Below are 21,066 nucleotides of genomic sequence, written 5' to 3'. Positions count from 1 at the left end.
GGAGAGAAACCCTAATCATAGGCAAAAGATCTTTTCCAGAGAAAAGTGAAGCAACATCCTAATTTCAAATACCTTGGGGCCAAGTAAGAGGGAAATGTTTCTCAAGATTCTTAATGGCAGAATAATCTGGCCTTTGGCAATTTCTTGCCGCTGGCTCTCTGGAATAACCCTTAATGTATTGTTTATATTGTCCCCAATCCCTCAGTCTCTGCTAGAGCAGTTTACTAAGGTCATCCCCACTGTCAGTTCTGCCTCTGCCTCTCCAGGAGGTGAAGCCTTGTGGATTCTAGAAATGACTCTCCTTCTCCCAAGGCTGGGGTCGCAAAGAGAGAAAAGTGAAAGGCAGATGATGGGGAAAGGGGATGTCTTACTGTTATCGCAAGTCATAAATCAGAACTTTTAAGCTTATGATATGAATATGTGACCTTTCCCAAAACCCCCTAAAAAAGGAATCTAGATATGAAGTTATAGCAATTGTATATTTGAAGCATATTAATACAAAGAGTAAATGCCACTTTTCAACAAGGATCAAAAAGACTTTCAGTTCTTTTCCCCTGGAAATTTTTTCTTTCTTCTTTTATAATGTAGGCATTTAGAGCTATAAATTTCCCTCTCAGCACTGCTTTTGCTTCATTCCATAAGTTTTCATTTTCATTTGCCTTAACATATTTCATAATTTCCCTTGTGACTTTTTCCTTGACCCATTAGTTTTTTTAAAATAAACTATTTTTTTCACATATTCTGAATTTCCATTTCTCACTCTGCCATTGATGTGTAGCTTCATTGCATTGTGGTCACCGTAGGTGCATTGTATGACTTCAATTCAATATTTTTGAATTTATGGTGACTTGTTTTGTCAAGTTAACACCCACATTGCTTCCACTGAAATAAACCTCCTCCACTTCCTCAGCGCACTGTTAAGTGACTTAATGCAGGTGGTCCTTTGCTCCAGGCTGCTTCAAATTAATTATTTCTCACACTGTCCCAGCTGTCTGCAAGCTACTTTTCTGCCTTCAGGACACACTCTGGGAGCTGAGCCCAATGTGTTCCATGGCTCATTCTCTCAGGCTTCGTCCCAACAGATTGACACTGACATATATGCACCCCAGTAAGTATGTGCAAAGGGGTACAGTTCTCCACTGGAACATGGCCAGGGATGCACAATGGGAGCACAAGGTGGTTCTAACTGCATTGTGGAGGGAGTGGGGGAGGGGTCAGCAAAGGTGCCAGGGCATTCTCTTACGGCTCTTTAAAGCTGTGTCTACTTGATTCAGCATTTGTCCAGTAAATGCAGCCCTCTGCCTCTTTTGTCGGAGGGGATATGGAACAATGGTTGCCCTTAGAATCAGCCACCCATGAACTGAATTAGCTGATCAAAAGTAAAAATCTGAGATCAGACTATACATCCCCAAAGTGTGGAAGACTAGGTCTTTATGTCCCACCCTGGCACCAGCGAGCTGCAGGAGAAGCCATAGCTTCAGTTCCAACTCCTGTCACAAGGCTGGAGGATGAGGGGTGGTAGTGGAAGCACAGAGGGTGAAACTCACCAGTTTTTATAGCAATTTACCAGCCTCTTCCCCCCACTGCTCCCTGGATGCTGCACAGTGTTCCCCTAGACTCCAGAGTTTCAAAATAGTTGACTTAGTTCCTGCCAGTTCAGTAGCTGTTTGGGTGGAGGGACTGATTCCTGGAGCTTCCTACCTCATCATCTTCCCACAGTCCTTTTGAATATGGTTCTTCATAGTTCAAATATATGGTAATTTGTGATGCTGGGTATTTCTCTTATGAAGGCCTTTGTTGTCACATAGCTGCACTCCTCACAGTATTCTTTCAGAGAGGATGGTTTCTCACCCTCTTGTTGCTTAAGTCAGGAAAGTATGTCAAATACTTGGGTTCCCAAAGATGAAGATCTTAGGACTTGAGTACTTCAGGCCACAAGCCTTTATCCTGTATGCATCGTGTATTATTAACCTTTATTATGAGGTTCCAGAAAGCTGCAAAGACTACCACCCCTGCTCCAAATCAGAAAGTCCAGCCACTTTTTTGCTGTTTCCTGAGTCTACTACTTACTGAAGTAATACTCTTGGTGACAGAAATGAGTCAAGCAGATCTCCAATTTGTGAGACTCAAATGCTTTATTTCTTAATATGGTACAGTTGCAACAGAGTTCCACTGTAGTAGCTAAAATTCTGTAGTCAAAGCCCAAGTTCCAGTGTTCAAGTTTTACTTTAAGACATCATCTTACCATGCAGAGAGTTTCCTGCTCCCCCCACATGTTGACTCCCCAGCCCAACAGTCCAAGCAAGAAGAAACAATTTTATACTTTGTCTTTTCTTCTACTATTTCCTTTTCAAGTGGGGGCATATAGTTTGGAAGCTGGAAAGAGAAGCATATCTTAGTTTGGAGGACTAATTGTCTTCAATATATGTCCATGAGATAAAATATGGGAACTGCATACTAGGATTCCATAGAGTCTGGCATAAAGCAAGTGTTTAACAAATGTTTCCTAATTCCACTAGTTTTGGTATGGATAATCAATAGTGCATTGGGAAACAACAGCAAAATTTTCACTCTTTCCATCAAAGTGGAAGACTGCAGTCCAAGTACCCTGTAGTGGGAGAACAAGCTGCTGAACTATCTTTAATGCTAGACCAACAACCCAATATTCTGATTATCTGTTTCAGAAATTCTTACCCAACCAAGAATCTTCTCAAGAAATTTGCCTGCAAATTCATTTCCCTTGCTGTTTTAGTTTGCTAAAGTTGTGAAAATGCAGAAATGGGCTGGCTTTTACCAATGGGGATTTACTAGTTAACAAGCTTACAGTTCTAAGGCTGTGAAAATATTCAAATCAAGGTATCAACAGATTATCCAGTGGTCATGAACTTCTCTGTCACATGGCAAGGTACATCACAGCATCTGCTTGTCCTTCTGTCTTGGGTTTCATTGATTTCAGCTTCTGGCTGCTCTGTCTGTGATTTTCTTTCTGAGCTTTTGTTCAGGTCTTTCTCTCTAAGCTTCTGTGTCTTCTCTGTATTTCACACTCTTATAATAGGCTCCAGTAAGAGGATTAAGACCCATCTGGAACATGCCTCAACTGAAATAACATAATCAAAATTCTCACCCACAATAGTTCTACACCCACAGGAATGGCTTAGCTTTAAGAATGTGATCTTTTCTGGGGTTCATAAAACCCCAAACCATCACACCTGTCCCCATTGATACTGTGTTCATCTTCCTAGAATTAATTCTACTCCAACTTAAAATCCCCAAGAGGGATTGTTCATTATACCTCCTTTATGGAGTATCCCTGAAAGGCAAATAAATGAATTGACCAGAATGTTGATAGATAGCTGATAGATAGATAGATAGATAGATAGATCAATAGTAGATAGATAGATAGATAGATAGATAGATAGATAGATAGACTGGCTAACAATATAATCTCAATAGATAATTATGCATAACTGTAAGTATTTTCTCTGTCTGCAAAACTTATATATTGTTATCATACATGACAAATTCTAATTTTGTTCCCTCAATCTAGCACACCCAATTCACCATACTTCAAGTGAGTATCTTTAAAAAGAGCTTAATCAAGGAGGCAAGGCAAAATGGCAGCATAGGGAGGTGTGGAATTTAGTTAGTTCTCTAGAGCAACTAGTACATAGCCAAGACAACTAGTAAATAGCTGTAACAACTGTGGAGGCACATCTGTGACTGGATATACATTGTATACCAGTCTGGAGTGGGTGGAATGGCTGACATTGCAGTATAGAACTGTAAGTAAAGGTCCCCAAACTGAGGTGCTGTCACCCCTCCCCCACTGGCATGGAAGGCTGAGTTGGAAAGATTTGCTGTGGTAAAAGGAAGCAATCTACTAGGATCAGGGGAGAAAACTCAACTATATTCCAATTGTGGTTTTAATTAATGAATTTGGACTACTGAATGCAAGCTACAAGCATAGATAAACCCAGAGCAAGCAGGAAATGAATCTGCGGTCTCTCCTGGCAGAGAGAAGGCAGGACTGATGGAAAAAAAAATAATAAATAAATAAAAGCAGAGGATTTTGGAGGTGGCTGAGCTCAGAATACTTGGAAACAGCTATGTGTCAAAAAAAGAGGCACACAGAACCAGGTACCAACTCTTGTCAACCAGCAAAATTGCGAGGTTGGGGACTGGCTCAGAAAAAGGGATTTCTTTTTTTTTTCCTTCTTTATCTCATTCTCATTAGAGAAAGCCTCAGACATTTTCAATTATCAGTGCTGACCCAGGCAATGGTGGGGTTAAAAGAGTCGGAGAGATAAAGGAAGAAGCCAAGTGTAGGAGATAATTATGTAAAGCATGTATCTTCCTGAAGAAAAGGTGGGGGGGGGCAGGGGCCAGCTCAAGTGGCAGCCCTCCCTCACAGAATTCAGACCCAAGGGCCTGGGGGAAAAAGAAACAGAGACAACTTAAGCGTGGCTTCTGACATCCTCTGCCCATGGCCAGGACAGGGTCTGCCAAGAATTAAAAGCACCACACCTCCTTACACCAGTGGGGAGCTGTGGGTTGACAAGTGCCACCTGCTAGGCAGAATAGGAAGAGCTCACAGCCTAGAGGCCTCACAGAAAATGTGACAACCTGCCGGGTCTCATCCTCAGGGAAACTTGATACTGTTTACACCCTCTTCCTGAGACCTGGGCCCATCTGGTCTGGGAAAATCTGATTGGGGTAATCAAGGAAGGCTTAGACAACAAAAATTTATAAGTCACACTAAGAAATATGAAGATATGGCCCAGTCAAAGGAACAAACTTACACTTCAAATGAGATACTGGAGTTCAAACAACTAATTAAAGATGTTCAAACAAATCTTCTAAATCAAATCAATAAGCTGAAGGAAAATGTGGCAAAAGAGATGAAAGATATAAAGAATATAAAGAAGAATTTCTAAGCTTGAAAAAAATAAATGGCAGAACTTACGGGACTGAAAGACACAAAAGAAGAGATGAAAAACACAATGGAGACTTACAACAGCATATTTGAAAAGACAGCATAAAGGGTTATGAACTGGAGAAAAGCACATCTGAAATCCTATACACGAACATACAGGGAAAAGAATGGAAAAATATGAGCAGTGTTTCAGGGAATTGAATGACAACATGAAGCTCATGAATATATATGTCATGGTATAATAGTGACTTTTTAAATATAACCTTAAAACTGTAAGCAAGCAGGAAATTGTAAATTAATCTTAAAATGTAACCTAAAGAAGCTTTTAAATGTATCCTTAAAATGGGAAGTAGGCAGTTAGTGAAAACTTTTAGTCTCACAAAGGAGTGAGATTTAAATGTAAAATCTGCAGAAATATGTAAATATAGTTTGCACCTAAAACCCCAAATAAGCTTTAATCTATTGCCCCAAACCTCCCAGATATAAATAAAACTTTTGTCTATCTACCTAGACAGAGAGGTGTCTTTCCCAGTGTAAATCCTGAGAAAAGTAAAACAAACTACAAAAATTCTTCTGTTACATATTAACTAAGATGACTAACTCTCTTTGTCTCCAATCAGGATAAGAAACAATTAACAAACACTTTGAGGAGGCTGATTTGGGAAAGTTTCCCCGGTTCTCCTGCTGGCATAAATAAACCCTTTTTTCCTTCTCAGCCTGATTTGGTGTGACTTCCATTGTCCATTGGCTGCACCGAGTGACAAACCCAGATTTGGGAAGTGCTGCTTCTATAATGGGTGACCCATTGTAGAAGAGAAGGGAAAAGGGACAGAAACATTAATGTAGGAAATAATCACTGAAAATTTTCTACCTCTTATGAAAGACATAAAATGACAGATCCAAGAAACATAGCATACCCCAAACAGGACAGATCTGAATAGATCTACTCCAAGACACTTAATAATCAGATTATCAAATATCAAAGACAAAGAGAGAATTCTGAAAGCAGCAAGAGAAAAGTGATCCATCACATACAAGGGAAGCTCAATAAGAGTATATACAGATTTCTCAATAGAAACTATGGAGGTGAGAAGGCAGTGGTATAATATATTTAAGATACTGATGAGAAAAACTGCCAACAAAGAATTCTACATCCAGCAAAACTGTCCTTCAAAAATGAGGGGGAGTTTAAAATATTGTCAGACAAACAGACTCTGAGAGAGTTTGTGATCATGATACCTTCTCTATAAGAAATACTAAAGGGACCACTACAGGCAGATAAGAAAAGACAGGAGAGAGTTTTGGAGAAGAGTGTAGAAATGAAGAATATCAGTAAGGGTAAAGAGACAGAGAAAGAAAAACAAAAAGAAAATAAGATATGATATATAAAGTCCAAAAGACAAAATGGTAGACAGTAGACATTATATTGAGTGAAATTAGCCAGAAACAAAACGACAAATACTGTATGGTCTCACTGATATGAACTAATATTAATGAGATAACCTCAAAAGTTAAAATTGAGAACACAGGTTATCAAGAGATATAAAGTGGGTAAAGATCATGCATCTGAAGCTGAAGGAGTACAGAATGTTCAACAAGATTGATTGTATAGATCCAGAAATAGATAGTACAATACTGTGTGATGGTAGCACAACATTTTAAGTACTCTGAACGTAGATGAGTGTATGAGTGAAAGAGGAAGGCTAGGGCCATGTATGATACCAGAAAGAAAGATGGAGGATAAATACTGGGACTGTATAACTAAGTGAAACCTAGAGTGATCAGTGATGGTCATTAAGTGTACTAATATAAGAGTATTTTTACATGAGGAAGAACAAATGGATGTCAACATTGCAAGGTATTGAGGGCTTGAAGGTATAGGGGAAGGAATACAGTCAATGCAAGCTAGTGTCTATAGTTAACAGTGGCACTGTAATATGCTTCCATTAATTGTAACAAAGACAATATACCAAAGCTAAATGTCTATAAGACGGGAATATAAGGGAGTGGTATGGGATTCTTGGTGGTGGTGGTGTTGTATGACCTCTTCATTGTATTTTATTTTATTTAGTTTAGTTTATTTCAGTTTAGTTTCATTTTTATTTTTTTTCTTCTATCTTTTTTAATTCTTCCTTTTTTTATCCTCTTCCTCTTTCATTGCAGAAGAAATGGAAATGTCCTCATATAGATTGTGGTGGTAAATGCATAACTATGTGATTATACTGGGAATCATTGATTGTTTACTTAGGATGGATTATATGGTGTGTGAATAAAACTGTTAAAAAATAGAGGGATACAAGTGCTGGAGAAAATGTGGAGAGAGGGATGTACCTATTCACTGTTGGTAGGGAAGTAGAATGGTACAGCCCATTAGGAGGGCAGTGTGGTGGATCCAAGGAAGCTAGATATAGGGTTGCCATATGGTCCTGAAAACCTGTTATTGGTTGTATACTTGGGAGGAACTGAGAGCAGGGGCATGAGTGGACATTTGCACACTGCTGTTTGTGGCCTCAAGGTACACAGATTGATAAACCGAATGGTGAACTGTGTTGTGTACATACAGTGGAATATTGAGCTGCAGCAAGAAGGAAGGAAGTTGTGAGGAATGCAACTAGATGAATGGAACTTGAGGACAATAGTTTGCGTGCAATAAGCCAAAATTGAGAAGACAAACATTATAATGCTTCACTAATAAGGACTAGCAATAATGTGCAAACTCAGAATTGAGTCTGGGGGCATGGACTATCAGGGGAAGGTTTATGTAAATGTTCCCAGATTTTGAGCTCTTACAGCAGTCACATCTGTTCATGGGTTGTAATAGTTATTTCTAAATTTTGAGATACTGAGTTGTCTGTCTGTAACCTGGTCGGTCCCTGGAACTTCAGGGGTCTGTGTGGCACCTAGGACTCAGAGCCAGAGTTCATCAGCTGTGAATGTTGGCATTGCCCACACAGCAACTGTTAAAGAGTCTGAAAAGGAGATCGATCAGACTTTGATTGGAGATATGAACAAAATGGACTCAGTTGAGACTGGGGTGGATCAGACACAAGGGTATAGGATGATATTAACTGTGTTTTAAAACTTGGGGTTCTGTGTGGGACCAAAGGAAGACAGGTTTATTTGGTGCAAAATCTATATTTTCTGTAGCACACTATATAATTTAACTTGCATGGTCAGCTTACTCAAACACCATCATTACATGGAACGTTGAGATCTGGTTGGTTTGTAAAGATTAGCATGAAGCCATGATACATCCCAGAGAAATTTGGGAAGAGAATAAAATGTATTTATAAAGCTCCCTTGAGGGACTGGGGGAAATGTGGAAACATTAATCTTACCCACCTGGGGAACTACTGATATTCTCACAAGCCTTGGGGACTACCAATTTAGAAGGCCAAACCCTCGATCTTGGGGCTCACTCTTATGAAGCTTGTTACTGCAAAGGAGAGGCTAAGCCTACTTACAATTGTACCTGAGAGTCACCCCCAGAAAACCCCTTTTGTTTGTCAGATGTGGCCTCTCTCTCTAAGCCAACTCTGTACATAAACTCAATGCCCTCCCCCCTATAAGGGACATGATTCCCAAGGGTGTAAATCTCCCTGGCAACGTGGGACATGACTCCCAGAGATGAACCTGGACCTGTCACCACAGGATTGAGAAAGCCTTCTGAACCAAATGATGAAGAGAAATTAAAAAAAAAAATAGTTTCAGTGGCTGAGAGATCTCAAATGAAATCAAGCAGTCATTCTGGAGGTAACTCTTATGCATTGTATAGCTATCTATCCCTTTTTAGTTTTTAGTGTACTAGAATAGCTATAAGGAAATATCTGAAACTGTTGAACTGCAATCCAGTATTCTTGATTCTTGAGGACAATTGTATAACTATATAGCTTATATGGTGTGACCGTATGATTGTGAAAGTCTTATGGCTCACACTCCCTTTACCCAGTGTATGGACACATGAGTAGAAAAATGGGGACAAAAAGTAAATGAATAATGGGGGGGGGGGCTTGGGATATTTGGGGTATTCTTTTTACTTTTATTTTTATCCTTATTTTTGTTTTTATTTTTTGGAGTAATGAAAATGTTAAAAAATTGATTTTGGTGATGAATGCATAACTATATGATGATACTGTGAACAATTGTACAGTTTTGATAATTGTATGGTATGAGAATATATTTTTGAATAAAATTGCATTTTTAAAAAAAGAGCTTAATCAAGTAGGGATAAGGTTTTCACACTATAACACTTCTCCCCAAGTGAAAGGAGTTACCCATGGAAAGTTGAAACTGAAGTAAATAGGGGAAAGAAATGGGGCAGTCAGCATAGAAATACAAAATGAAGTAATATAGGCATATCTAAAGTACAGAATATTCCAATTTAATTATAGTTCAGTTTAAGGTATTCACCATCAACCATATTCAAGTACCTACAATATATGTCACTATACTTTAGACTGTAGATAGAACGGTAAAGATTTAACCCCTCTTTTGCAGAAGTTTGTAGCAAAAAAGGGAGAAAATCCTCGAGTAGACTGTGATACTTGCTGTGACAGGGTAAACACAGGAAGTTACAGGAATAAAGAAAAAGTGCCCTTAATTCCCCCAGAGAGAGTCAGGTAATGAGTGAAGACGTTAGCTCCTCACCAGTTATATAACACACTTCTGCATGGGAAAGAAGGAGGGAGATGTGTAAAGAGAGACCAGAAATGCAACTTTTCTAAGAGCCTCTTGACAGAAATGGGAAATCAAGAAAATTCTTTTAACACATGTGGACCTAAGCCAAACAAACCAGAGTGAAACTTTAATCTTTAGTCTTTGGATAGTAGGATGGAATGGCTAATCTCATCTCCCTTTGTATGTACAGTGTGTGTATCATGTGCTCATGGGAGCTATAGGGAGCCTTCAAAGTACCAGAAAGAAGTCAATCAGAAGACCCAGCTGAACTGGAATGGAGGCGATGGAATGGAGCTAGAGTCCCAATAAAAATCACAACCTGAGTACAGCCTTAACTCTAAAATTTCAGTTGTATGATCCACTGTACCTTAAATTTATGTTAAGAGCAATTTCAGTTGCTAGTTTTCTTTTAAACTGGAGGTGATAAAATGCTTTTTAACTATTATACAGAGTTATAAAAACAAATGTCCTTAAAGATGTTCAACATGACTTTTATGGTAATACGAGTCAGATGTTTTCCATTCATATGGACATATGTTGGTAAGCTAGTCTCCTTAGGAAGCATACACAATAAGACCTGCTAATTTATTTCACTTCTTATATCACTATGTCCCTTTTTCCTTATATGTTGAAACATTGTTTATAATGGTCACTGACAGAGGCAAGCTGCCTAACTAGATGGGCCAGAAATCTAATCTGGTATGACAAATGAAAAAGACACGTAATTGACTATGTAATTCTAGGGTGGAACTATTATCATTTGAAGTAATTGATGTTCTCAGAACAACATTATAAACAGCACAAGTGATTACACTTACTGTGGAGAATCAATGAATGTTTCAGTAATCTTCTAGTGGGTTATAAAAATTAAAGGAAAACTTTGGTAACTGGCATTTTATTTGCATATCTGGTGATGATCTGTGCCTCCCTCCTTTGATGTGAAATAGTCCTAACCAAATAGCTATTTTCAGCCTATTGTGGGAAGCATCATTCTTAAGCATAACTGTTATTTTCCTTCAAAAATAAAAGTTTATCTCTAGAGAGTGCCAATATCTTTGGGCTGAATTACCTGCTAGGTGGGGGAACTTGCTTTAATGACCTCGTTTCTCCTCTTTCTTCTATCCTTATGATCTAATGAAACTTTCCAAAACTACTTCTATTAACCTTCTTTGGTTTGCTATTGCTCACATACTTTAACTCTCACCCTAATTTATCAGAAAACTGAACCTTTGGATGTGTAGGGTAAAATGAAATGGCATAGCTAAGCTGAAAGAAATTCTAACTGCATCATATACAGAGTTATATACCAGTCACTTCCTGGTCTGTATCTGAGGCAACTGATGAAATTTAGCCCAAACTTGGAAATGTCATTCTTAGCAAAAGACTGTGCTATACTGCTGTTTATTTCTGGCTGAGCATTCCTCCAATAGATCACATGTGTCCTTCTTAACGCTTTTCAGAAAATTGGCTCATTCTCCACTGCACTTTTTTTAGATTTTGTATGATTTGGCAGACAGAAAGGCACAAATGAGATAGCTCTTGATATGCCCACATATACCATGTGCTTACAATGAAACTGCACTCTTCAACATTGATGGATTTACAGTAAACAAATTTGGACACAATTTCATAGATGACTCTATAGCTACAACATTTAAAATATTCTGGAAACATTAAATCTTTATGATGTCACCCAATATAAAGTAATATCACAGCAGAAGATAAGTTTACATGGCTGTCAGAATACTTAATTTGACAGCAATCAGATAATTTGAAATATCCTAACAGAACAAGAATTCTATTACTAATGGTAATGAAATATATTAAACAAACATCTAGTTTTTGTTAGGCACTGTGTTATATGCATCACTTGCATTAAATCCTAACCTTTCCAACACACCCTGCACACTAGGGATCATTATCCACTTTTTAAGGGTGAGGAGTTTGGGACTCATCTAATTTGCCCAGAGCCATGTACCTGGTAAGAGAAAGGTCAGGACTAGAATCCAATTTTGTTTCTCTCTAAATCCTGTGCCTTTTCAGTTACTGCACAAAACTCAGCTCCAAAGTATCAGTCTGACTAAAAACTTTCTACTAGAAAATATACAGCAGGCAAGAAATAGGCACATCACTAGAAAGACACAGCTGTGTTTTAAAAAGCACTGGTGGAGATATCATGAACCAAATAAGGTAATATGGGAAGGTATGTTATACTCTAACAATGAGGAGGTCTTAGTTCAGGGCTGACAGAAAAAGAAACTATTCACCAATCATCTGTTTTGTTTTTTTTTTTTTCTCCAGGAGCCATAATATTTGTCATGTGAAAAAAGTTTTAGTTTTCCTTTTCTTATTCCTATATTTTAACAAAGGAAAAAATAAGCTTTGGCCATTTAAAGGAATTTCTGTATTATTATCCAATGATTATAAATATTATAATAATGTTGACTCTAATTAGATTAAAAATAAGTTCCAAAATGCACAGGATTAACTCTGGGGATTGATCTGAAAATATTAAACTGGTAGACAGACATACCTTGGATAGCAGTTTAGTTCCTGTGGATATCAAAGGGCTTCAAAATAAAATTAGCTCTCTATTCTTGTATGGCAGGGCTTAATCAGCTTGACTAGTTAAAGACTTTCCTCACAGATAAACATTATTTTGACAAAGCTAAACTAAGGTCCAAGCAGGGCTTGATACACAGAAAGAATGCTCAGTCCTTAGTGGATCTAGTGATAATTAATATCTGACTTAAAGAACCATTGGGAATGACTTGGAATGCTAGAATTTGTCTTCCTTACTTGCCTGCATGCTTTTCTGTTGATGGGATGATTTAAGTCTCTCCTCTTATTTTCAGCTAAGTCTCTATATATCTCAGATTTCTGAAGCCACCTTTCTCATTTGAGGCCCTAAGGAAAAAATGAATTATAATTCAGCTTTCATCTTAGTTCATGGAGATTAAAGGGAGACTTGATTAAGAAGGCAAGGATCAATCGCGATGTAAGGGAAAATAAGTAGAAATGCACCTTTAGGGGTACATTAATACACATGACCTACTTCCTTCATGTTAAATGTATCAGATGAACATAAACGTTCATTTAAGAGAGTGAAAAATGGTTAATTCATGAAATCATTGGGGAGGCAAATTGAGATATACTGAATCAGTATAAGGTCATTCATTTGCTGAAAATTATTCAATATTTGTCAGTCCCACAGGGAAACGGGTCATAAAATTACTGAACATTAATTGTATCACTTACATATTTTTATTATTGCTTTCTTTGAATGAAACCCTTGGAAGGGTGGGTATGAAAAATAATGATATCCATTAAGAGTGCAGAGTTAATAGAAGGCATTATCCAATGTGGTAACACTTGCAGCTGGACCACCACAAAAACAGAAATAAATATGCAGATGGTGGAAGCCAGTCTGCCTGTCAGTGAGCCATTAAGGTGCATTATCACAGCTGTCAAAAATTTTCTGTTTATTTTGAGGGGCCATCTTTGCTAAATGGTAGACAGAAAACGAATCTTTTTTAAGACTATATTTTAGTAAATGTAGAAAAGGTAAGCCTATGTAATAATTTTTGATGAAATTTTGCTCTTTGGAAAGTTTTATATTGGTTTGGTCTCTCTCCTGTTTTATTACAAGCTATACTGCCCTAATTTCAGAGCAATGTGTATATACAATTCAATTAACATCTGCCTGATTTTATTTTTACATACTTTTATAAATAGCTTTGTTTCTGAGCTGTATAGTGTGTAGATAACTTGTTTAGAAAATACATTTTAAGAATCTTGTTGGATACTGGAGAAAAATGGGCATCAATATATTTTTCCTTTTTTGATCCATTTCACTAGGGAATATATATATAAGAATATATATACATACACACACACACACACACACACACACACACACACACACACACATATATACATATATATGTGTATATATATTTTGGTGGTTTGGAACTATATGTACCCCATGGAACTGTATGAACCCCAGAAAATCTTGTTCTGAAAGCTAATCCATTCCTGTACGTGTAAGCCTATTGTAAGTAGGACTTTTTAATTATGTTACTTCAGTTAAGACATGGCCCAGGGTTGGTCTTACTCCTCTTACTGAGTCCTTTATAAATAGGATGGAGAGAGAGAGAGAGAGAGAGAGAGAGAGAGAGTGCCCAGGGAAGCAAGAAACTGAAAGCCATGAACCAGAAGAGAAGTGAGAGACCAGCAGATACCAGCATATGCCTTGCCATGTGAGAGAAGAGTCCAGGATCACTTGCAGTCTTCTGGAAAAAGTATCACCTTGATGATGCCTTGATCTGGACATTTTCATGGCCTCAAAATTGTAAGCTTGCAGGTTAATAAATTCCCATTGTTAAAGGCCAACCCATTTTATGGTGTTTTCTTTTGACAGCCTAGCAGACTAAAGCATATATATAAGTGTGTGTGTGTATGTGTGTGTGTGTGTGTGTGTGCGTATATGCCAGTTTGAATGTATTATGTCCCCCCAAATGCCATTACCTTTGATGTAATTTTGTGTGGGCAGACCTATCAGTGTTAACTAGATTGTAATTCTTTGCACCCCACCCAACTGTGGGTGATGACTCTGATTGGATAATTTCCATGGAGGTGTTGGCCCGCCCATTCAGGGTGGGTCTAAATTAAATCACTGGGGCCATATAAATGAGCTGACAAACAGAAGGAACTCAGTGCAGCTGTGAGTGACATTTTAAAGAGGAGTTACAGCCAAGTGGGACACTTTGAAGAAAGCACAGGAGCTGCAGATGAGAGACATTTTGAAGATGGCCGTTGGAAGCAGACTCTTGCTCCGGAGAAGCTGAGAGACAACAAATACCCCAAGTGCAACTAAGAGTGACATTTTTCAGGAACTGCAGCCTAGATAGGAATGTCCCGGGAGAAAGCCATTTGAAACCAGAACTTTGGAGCAGACACCAGCCATGTGCCTTCCCAGCTAACAGACTTTTCCCAGACACCATTGGCCATCCTCCAGTGAAGGTACCCGATTGCTGATGTGTTACCTTGGACACTTTATGGCCTTAAGACTGTAACTGTGTAACAAAATAAACCCCCTCTTATAAAAGCCAATCCATCTCTGGTGTTTTGCATTCTGGCAGCATTGGCAAACTAGAACTATAGATATATATGTGTGTGTGTGTGTATGTGTGTGTGTGTGTGTGTGTGTATATGTATATGTATATGAGTGTGTGTGTGTGTATACCTTAATAGAGTAAGAGTTCCGGTATTGCCACGATGCAGACACAGAAATGCTAGAATTAGTTTAAAGTGGAATCCTGCTGTCATTGAGAGTCCTTGAATCTCTAATTCTGAATGAGTTAGTTGAGAGTTGCCAGTAAGCATAAAAGAAAATTCTTGTCAGTCTGGTAATTAATTAGATGTACTTCACTCTATTTGTAATCTCTGTAGAAAAGCCCTCTCAACAGTGGACCCATAACATTTATAATTAAGATGCTGCACTTCAAGCCTTGCTTTCATTACACTGGCAGAGCTATTATTTTAAGATTCATATGAACACATGGTATTAACATGAACCATATGCAGCAAAATCCATGTGAGATGGATTTATATGAGGTTCTGTTTTAGGAAAACTTTTGTCTTAAATTCCTGTCATTCCTCACTAATCAGGTCCATTTTCTAGTATTCTTTGTAGAATCTGATTTATGAGCATCATGAATTTCAGTGACTTCATTAAAAAAGTTATTTTGACACTGGTAAGAATTGAATTTTTGATATGAGAACATGTTACTAAGTTGTCTACCACCCAGATTCACTTTTCAAATAATTAAATGGCTATGAAACAGAAAAAAAAACAGTAGCATTGGAAATTAGAAAATAAATATTTGTATATACCAAAAATATAAAGAATTTCTTCCAGAGCAGTACAGGTAAAAACAGAGGGTTAGAAGGCCATCAGGGCAGATGACCTGCCACAAATCACTTGGAAATTGAGAATGATACTTGCATAGCTAAAGAGGCAAGGACTAGATTGAACCAGTCAGGGAAAACAGCTGCCTTTACAGCATTGCCTCTGTGAAGTCAACGAAGGCCATTTAAGTAGAGCTTGAAATGTGATGATTGTTCTGGGTGAATCTTAAAGCAGACATCAGGACCAGGCAAAGTGAATGGGAACTGACGCTGCTGGTTTTCAACTAGTGCATGCAGACCAGGTGATGAAAAGTTGAATTTGGCTAGTTTCTAGATTTTTCCAAAACAAACAAGCATCTTCCACATTTTCAGATCTTGTTGAAGATCAAATAGGCTACAGGAAAACTAAGCATTCTTTTCTATGAGGCTTGAATAGAAGAGATGAGTGTCTTCCACCATCTCTGGCAGAATCCATCTCAGTCCTCAATATTAAAGTTAATTCTCCTTCTTGTTTAAAAAAAAAAAGAAAAAAGAGCCAAAGATAGCAATCATCTGATTCAAGAAAAAATGGTGCTATTCAAAAGAAAGGGGATGCTCTAAAGGAACAAAGCATGTCTCCCTATGGCAAAGAAAAAATTCAAGAAAAAATTTACAAAATATCTAATCTTGTTGATTGGTATTTTTAATTTATTAAACTTAATATTCCTTCCAAAATGCCCAACATGTATCAGGTGTTCTTCTAAGTATTTGATTTAGTTTCCTAGGATGCTGAAGCAAATACCATGAAATGGGTTGGGTTAAACAATGGGATTAATTTGCTTACTGTTTTGAAGATAAAAGAAAGTCCAAATCAGGGCATCATCAATGCAATGCTTTCTCCATGAAGACTGTGACATTCTGGGCCTGGCTGCTGGTGATTCTTAGTCTTTAGCTTGTCATATGGGAATGCACATGACAGCTTCTCCTGGCCTCTCAGTTCTCTTCTGGGTTCTTTGACTTCTGCTTCTTGTTTCTGAGGCTTTCTCTCTGTCTGAATTTCACTCTGCTTATAAAGTACTCTAATAATGTGATCAAGACCCATCCTGATTGAGATTGGTCACACCTTATTAATAGAAGTAACTCATCAAAGGTCCTACTTATGATAGGTTCACACTACAAGGGATAGATTAAATTTAAGAACATGATTTTCTGGTGTACATACAGCTTCAAACCACCCCCAATATTAAAACATTTAACCATTATAAATAGCTTTTGTTACAACACCCATTTCACAGATTTCATTCTCAAGAAAAATCAAGAGCATGTTCTAAACACAAAAATAGAGGTGTCAGACAAAAAGAGATTAGAGTCTGAGATCAGAAAAGGCTCAGGGCCCCCAAAATAATATGTAGAACAAAGTAGGGGCTGAGAAAATATTTGTTGACTTGAATCTTATTGAATGTGAAAGATGATTTCTGATTTTTAAAAATATAATATGATCAGTAAATCAAACATTGGATTATTCAGAGTAAAAATCAATATCAAAGTAATTAAGAAGCTTAATAGCTTCCATGTAATTAAGAAAGGTAGAGATAAGAAATGAAAATAAGTGAAAATAAGCATAGGTGAAATATTAAGAATTTTTAATAATATAAAACCTAACGATGAAAAATGGAGGATAAGCAATATCGAAGAAATAATAAAAGAAAAAGTTGAAGGAAAATTCCTTAATGACAGTATTCACCAAATGCTAAGTTAAATCGATAGTGGTGATGATATATGACATTAAACTAACAGTAATCATTAACTTCCTAAGTACTTTATATCTAATGTGCATGTAATACTTATTAACACTATTAAGCCCTATTAAAAGAGTTCTATTTTATAAGCAGACACAGAAAGGGAAGCACAGGATTAAAGTTAGGGTCTGAATTCAAACCAATCTGGAGCTTCTCTTAGCTCTCCACTCTATCACCTCTACATCATTTTCTATTGATGAAAAGAGATTCAGAAACATCTCAGTAAACTAACTGCACCTCAAAAGCTAAAAAAAAAAAAAATGCACTTATTCATGCAGTAATGTTAAAAACAAGCGCTAATTTAAAAAAAGGAAAACTTGGTGCCTAATAAGAATAGACATGAGAATTTCCTAAGACTGAAATAAGTGCCAAAAACAGTGAATTCATTTCCATAGGATTTTGGGTACAACAGATTGTGACTCAAATTTTCTATATCTAGCCATGCAAAATCTCAGAAAATTTATTTCTTGAAAAAAGATTAAAGGTAATTTGAATACATATTTGGAGGAAACAGTGAGATAAATAAAAATGTTACCCAATAATATGGAATCTTTGGTAATAAGAACCAAAGTTGATATAAAAAGATGTGCAAACTATTAATAGAATCAGATTTTGTAATATTTATGTCAATAGAAATGTCAGAAAATAATCAATTCTGTCATTTATTCAATAATGTTTAGTGAGAAACAACTATGTGCTAGCTCCTGTGTATTCAAGAGTGAATAAAACAGATATGACTGGTTCTTGTGTGACTTACTTTTTAGGAGAGAGAGTAGAACTGCAATAAAAACAAAATATCAGGTTTTAATAAAAGCCATGAAAAAAGAGCAATGAACAGTAAGGGACTGTAAAGCGAAGGTGGTAAGGAAGGCTTCTGTTTTAAGGGGAATCCGTAATGAGAGGAAATGAAGGAATGATCCTTGAAGCTATCTGGATGGTGAGCAACCCAAGGAAAATAGACATTGAGTACAAAGGACCTGAGATAAGATATTACCTGAGTGATTTCAAGGAAATGAGTGAAGTGAATGAAGGAAGTAAATTAGGAGATAAGGCCAGAGAAATAACAAGATTATTTGGCAAACCACAACTGGTTCCAATTCTGCCCACTGCCTGTTTGTGTAACAAATAATTTACTGTAACACGGACACACCCCTTCCTTTTTTCCTGTTGTCGAAGATATGGCTGCTGTAATCCTACAACCACAGAGTTGAGTAGTTGCACATAGAATTTATGATCCATACACTTGAAAGTAATTACTACCTGACCCTCTGTATAAAATGCTTGCTCGAATCTGTTTTATGCCAATTGTTGAGTTTTGGATCTTAGTGTAAGTGAGAAGAGAAGCCATGGAAGGTTTTTGACCTTAAAAATCATATTATCTGATTTAAAATATAGGAGGAGGATCATCCTTGCTGCCATTTAGCAAACTGACTTTATTGAGACAAGGATAGAAGAAAAGAAGTAATTTATACATGTTGCTTTGATAATCCAGGCAAAAGTTACTCACGGTTTGTATTTGGGTGGTTGAGGTGCAATGTGTGAGAATTGGTTGGATTCTATATATGTTCTGAAAAGCGGGTGGAAAGGATATGATGACTGATTAGATGTGGAGTGAGAGAGAGAAGAACTGAGGGTAGCCTAAAAGAATTACTCTACCCTGAGTAACTGGTAGATAGGAGTTTTCATTTACTGAAATAAAGAAGAAATGAAAGATAAATTTTAAAGTAATAATTTCAACTTGATCAATAATCTGAGACTGGAGAATAGTAGGGATAGAAGGGAAGTAAAAAATATTGTTTTAATTTTTTTTACTCTGACAGGTAGAGAAATAGGTTAGTTGTATTTTTTACACTTAAAAATCATTACGATACCAAAAATAAAAAGTAAATATCTCTGAGTCCAAACTTATATAATTCAGTGATTACAAAACAAATAAATTAGGGAGAAAAGAAAAAACTCTCTTCCATAAGAATTCCAAAAAAATTATATTTAGATATCCCAGCATGGAAAGTGGAGCTTAATTTCCAACCATGCCCCTTTGAGAATGGGCTACACTTAAAAGTCATTTGCTCCCAATGAATATAGTATGGAAAGGGGAAAATAATAAGTAACTTTACAATGGAGAAAACTGGTGAGCACTGCCTTAACAAAGTGATCAGGATTAACCTCATCAATAAATCTTGTTGATAGAATGTACTCCTCATATAATAGTAAGAAGGTACTTCATTTATATTATATTCTTCCCCCAAACCCATATCTTAGGTATAAACATGAGTATGAACATCAGACTAACACAAATAGAGGAACATTTTACAAAATACCTGATCAATCCTCCTCAAAAGGGTCAAGGTCATGGAAAACAAGACGAGCCTAAGAAACCCTCATAGATCAAAAGTGACTGAGGAGATATAACTAAAAGTAATGTGGTATCCTGGATGCAATCATGGAACAGAAGAAGTACATGGTAGCAGACAGAATTATGTATCCCAGAAAAACATGTTCTCAATTCCAATCCTATCCCTATTGTATAAGACATTTTAAATTGTCATTTTTAGTTAGGTGTGGTCCACTGAATCTGGTTGGGTCTTAGTCCTATTACTGGAGGCCTTGTAGAAAAGGCCACATAGAGAAAACCACCAGAAGCAACCAGAAGCTGCAAGTCATCAGGATCCAGAGGAGGAAGGAGATGACACTGCCATGTACATGGCCACGTGACAGAAAAGCCAAGGTCCAAGGGTCACTGGCAGTCAGCCCCAGAATGCCTTAGCCTTAGGGGAGAAAGTATCGTCTTGCTGACACCTCAATTTTGGATTTCTCCTAACTGTGAAACTGTGAGCCAATAAATTCCCATTGTTTAAGCCAATCCATTACATGTATTTCTCTTAGCAGCTAGGAAACTAAAAACAGACATTAATGAAAAACTAGTGAAATGTGAATCAAGTCTGGAGTTGAGTTAATAGTTTTGTACTAATACTGGTTTCTTTGCTGTGACAAATGAAACTTGGTAATGTAAGATGTTAACAGTGGGGGAAACTGAATGAGGGGCATATAAGAACCCTCTGTATTATCTTTCAAGTATTCTGTAAATATGGATGTATTCAAAAATTAAAAGGTTATTTTTAAAAGTATGAGCTCAAAAAAATCACCTCTAGTATAAAAAATCTACTAATATTATAGCACACATCAATGGATAAAGAGTGAGAAGATACATGATAAAAATCAGTATGATCTCCTTGTAAATTGAAGGAATAACATCATCTCAAACCTGGAGAAAGTAATTTGCCTCAATATTATAATAAGCATCTCTTTAAAAAATTGCATTAATTTCTGTATCATAATTATTTAAGGTTCTAGCAAATGTAATATAAAAAATAAAATATTGTTGTACAGAACTAAATTAAACTTAAGAGAATAATGAAAAAATGAATATTTATCTTGTTAAAAACCAAGAAAGATCTTTCTAAGAAAACACATAAGGAGAAAATTATTAAGGAAAACTGATATTCTTGACCTTAGTTTCAACATGAATCATGTTAAAACAAAACAAAATTAAATTTGAAAGAAGCTGGGAAAAAATACAGGAAACATATATGTCACACAAAGAGTTAACATTTGTAATTGAGAAAGAATTCTAATAAGGAAAAAGAAAATGAGCCAGTACAAAATGGGCAAAATAATGTAGAGTAAATTTATTTAATCATTATATAAAGCCATGGTGTATGTTTAAATATCAAGTTTATAATCATAAAATTGGATGCAAGGAAATCA

The sequence above is a fragment of the Choloepus didactylus genome, chromosome 3, assembly GCF_015220235.1.
Source record: "Choloepus didactylus isolate mChoDid1 chromosome 3, mChoDid1.pri, whole genome shotgun sequence".
NCBI classification, from domain to species: Eukaryota; Metazoa; Chordata; class Mammalia; order Pilosa; family Megalonychidae; genus Choloepus; species Choloepus didactylus.
The sequence above is the reverse complement of the archived record's forward strand: the minus strand, read 5'-3'. Positions refer to the sequence as shown.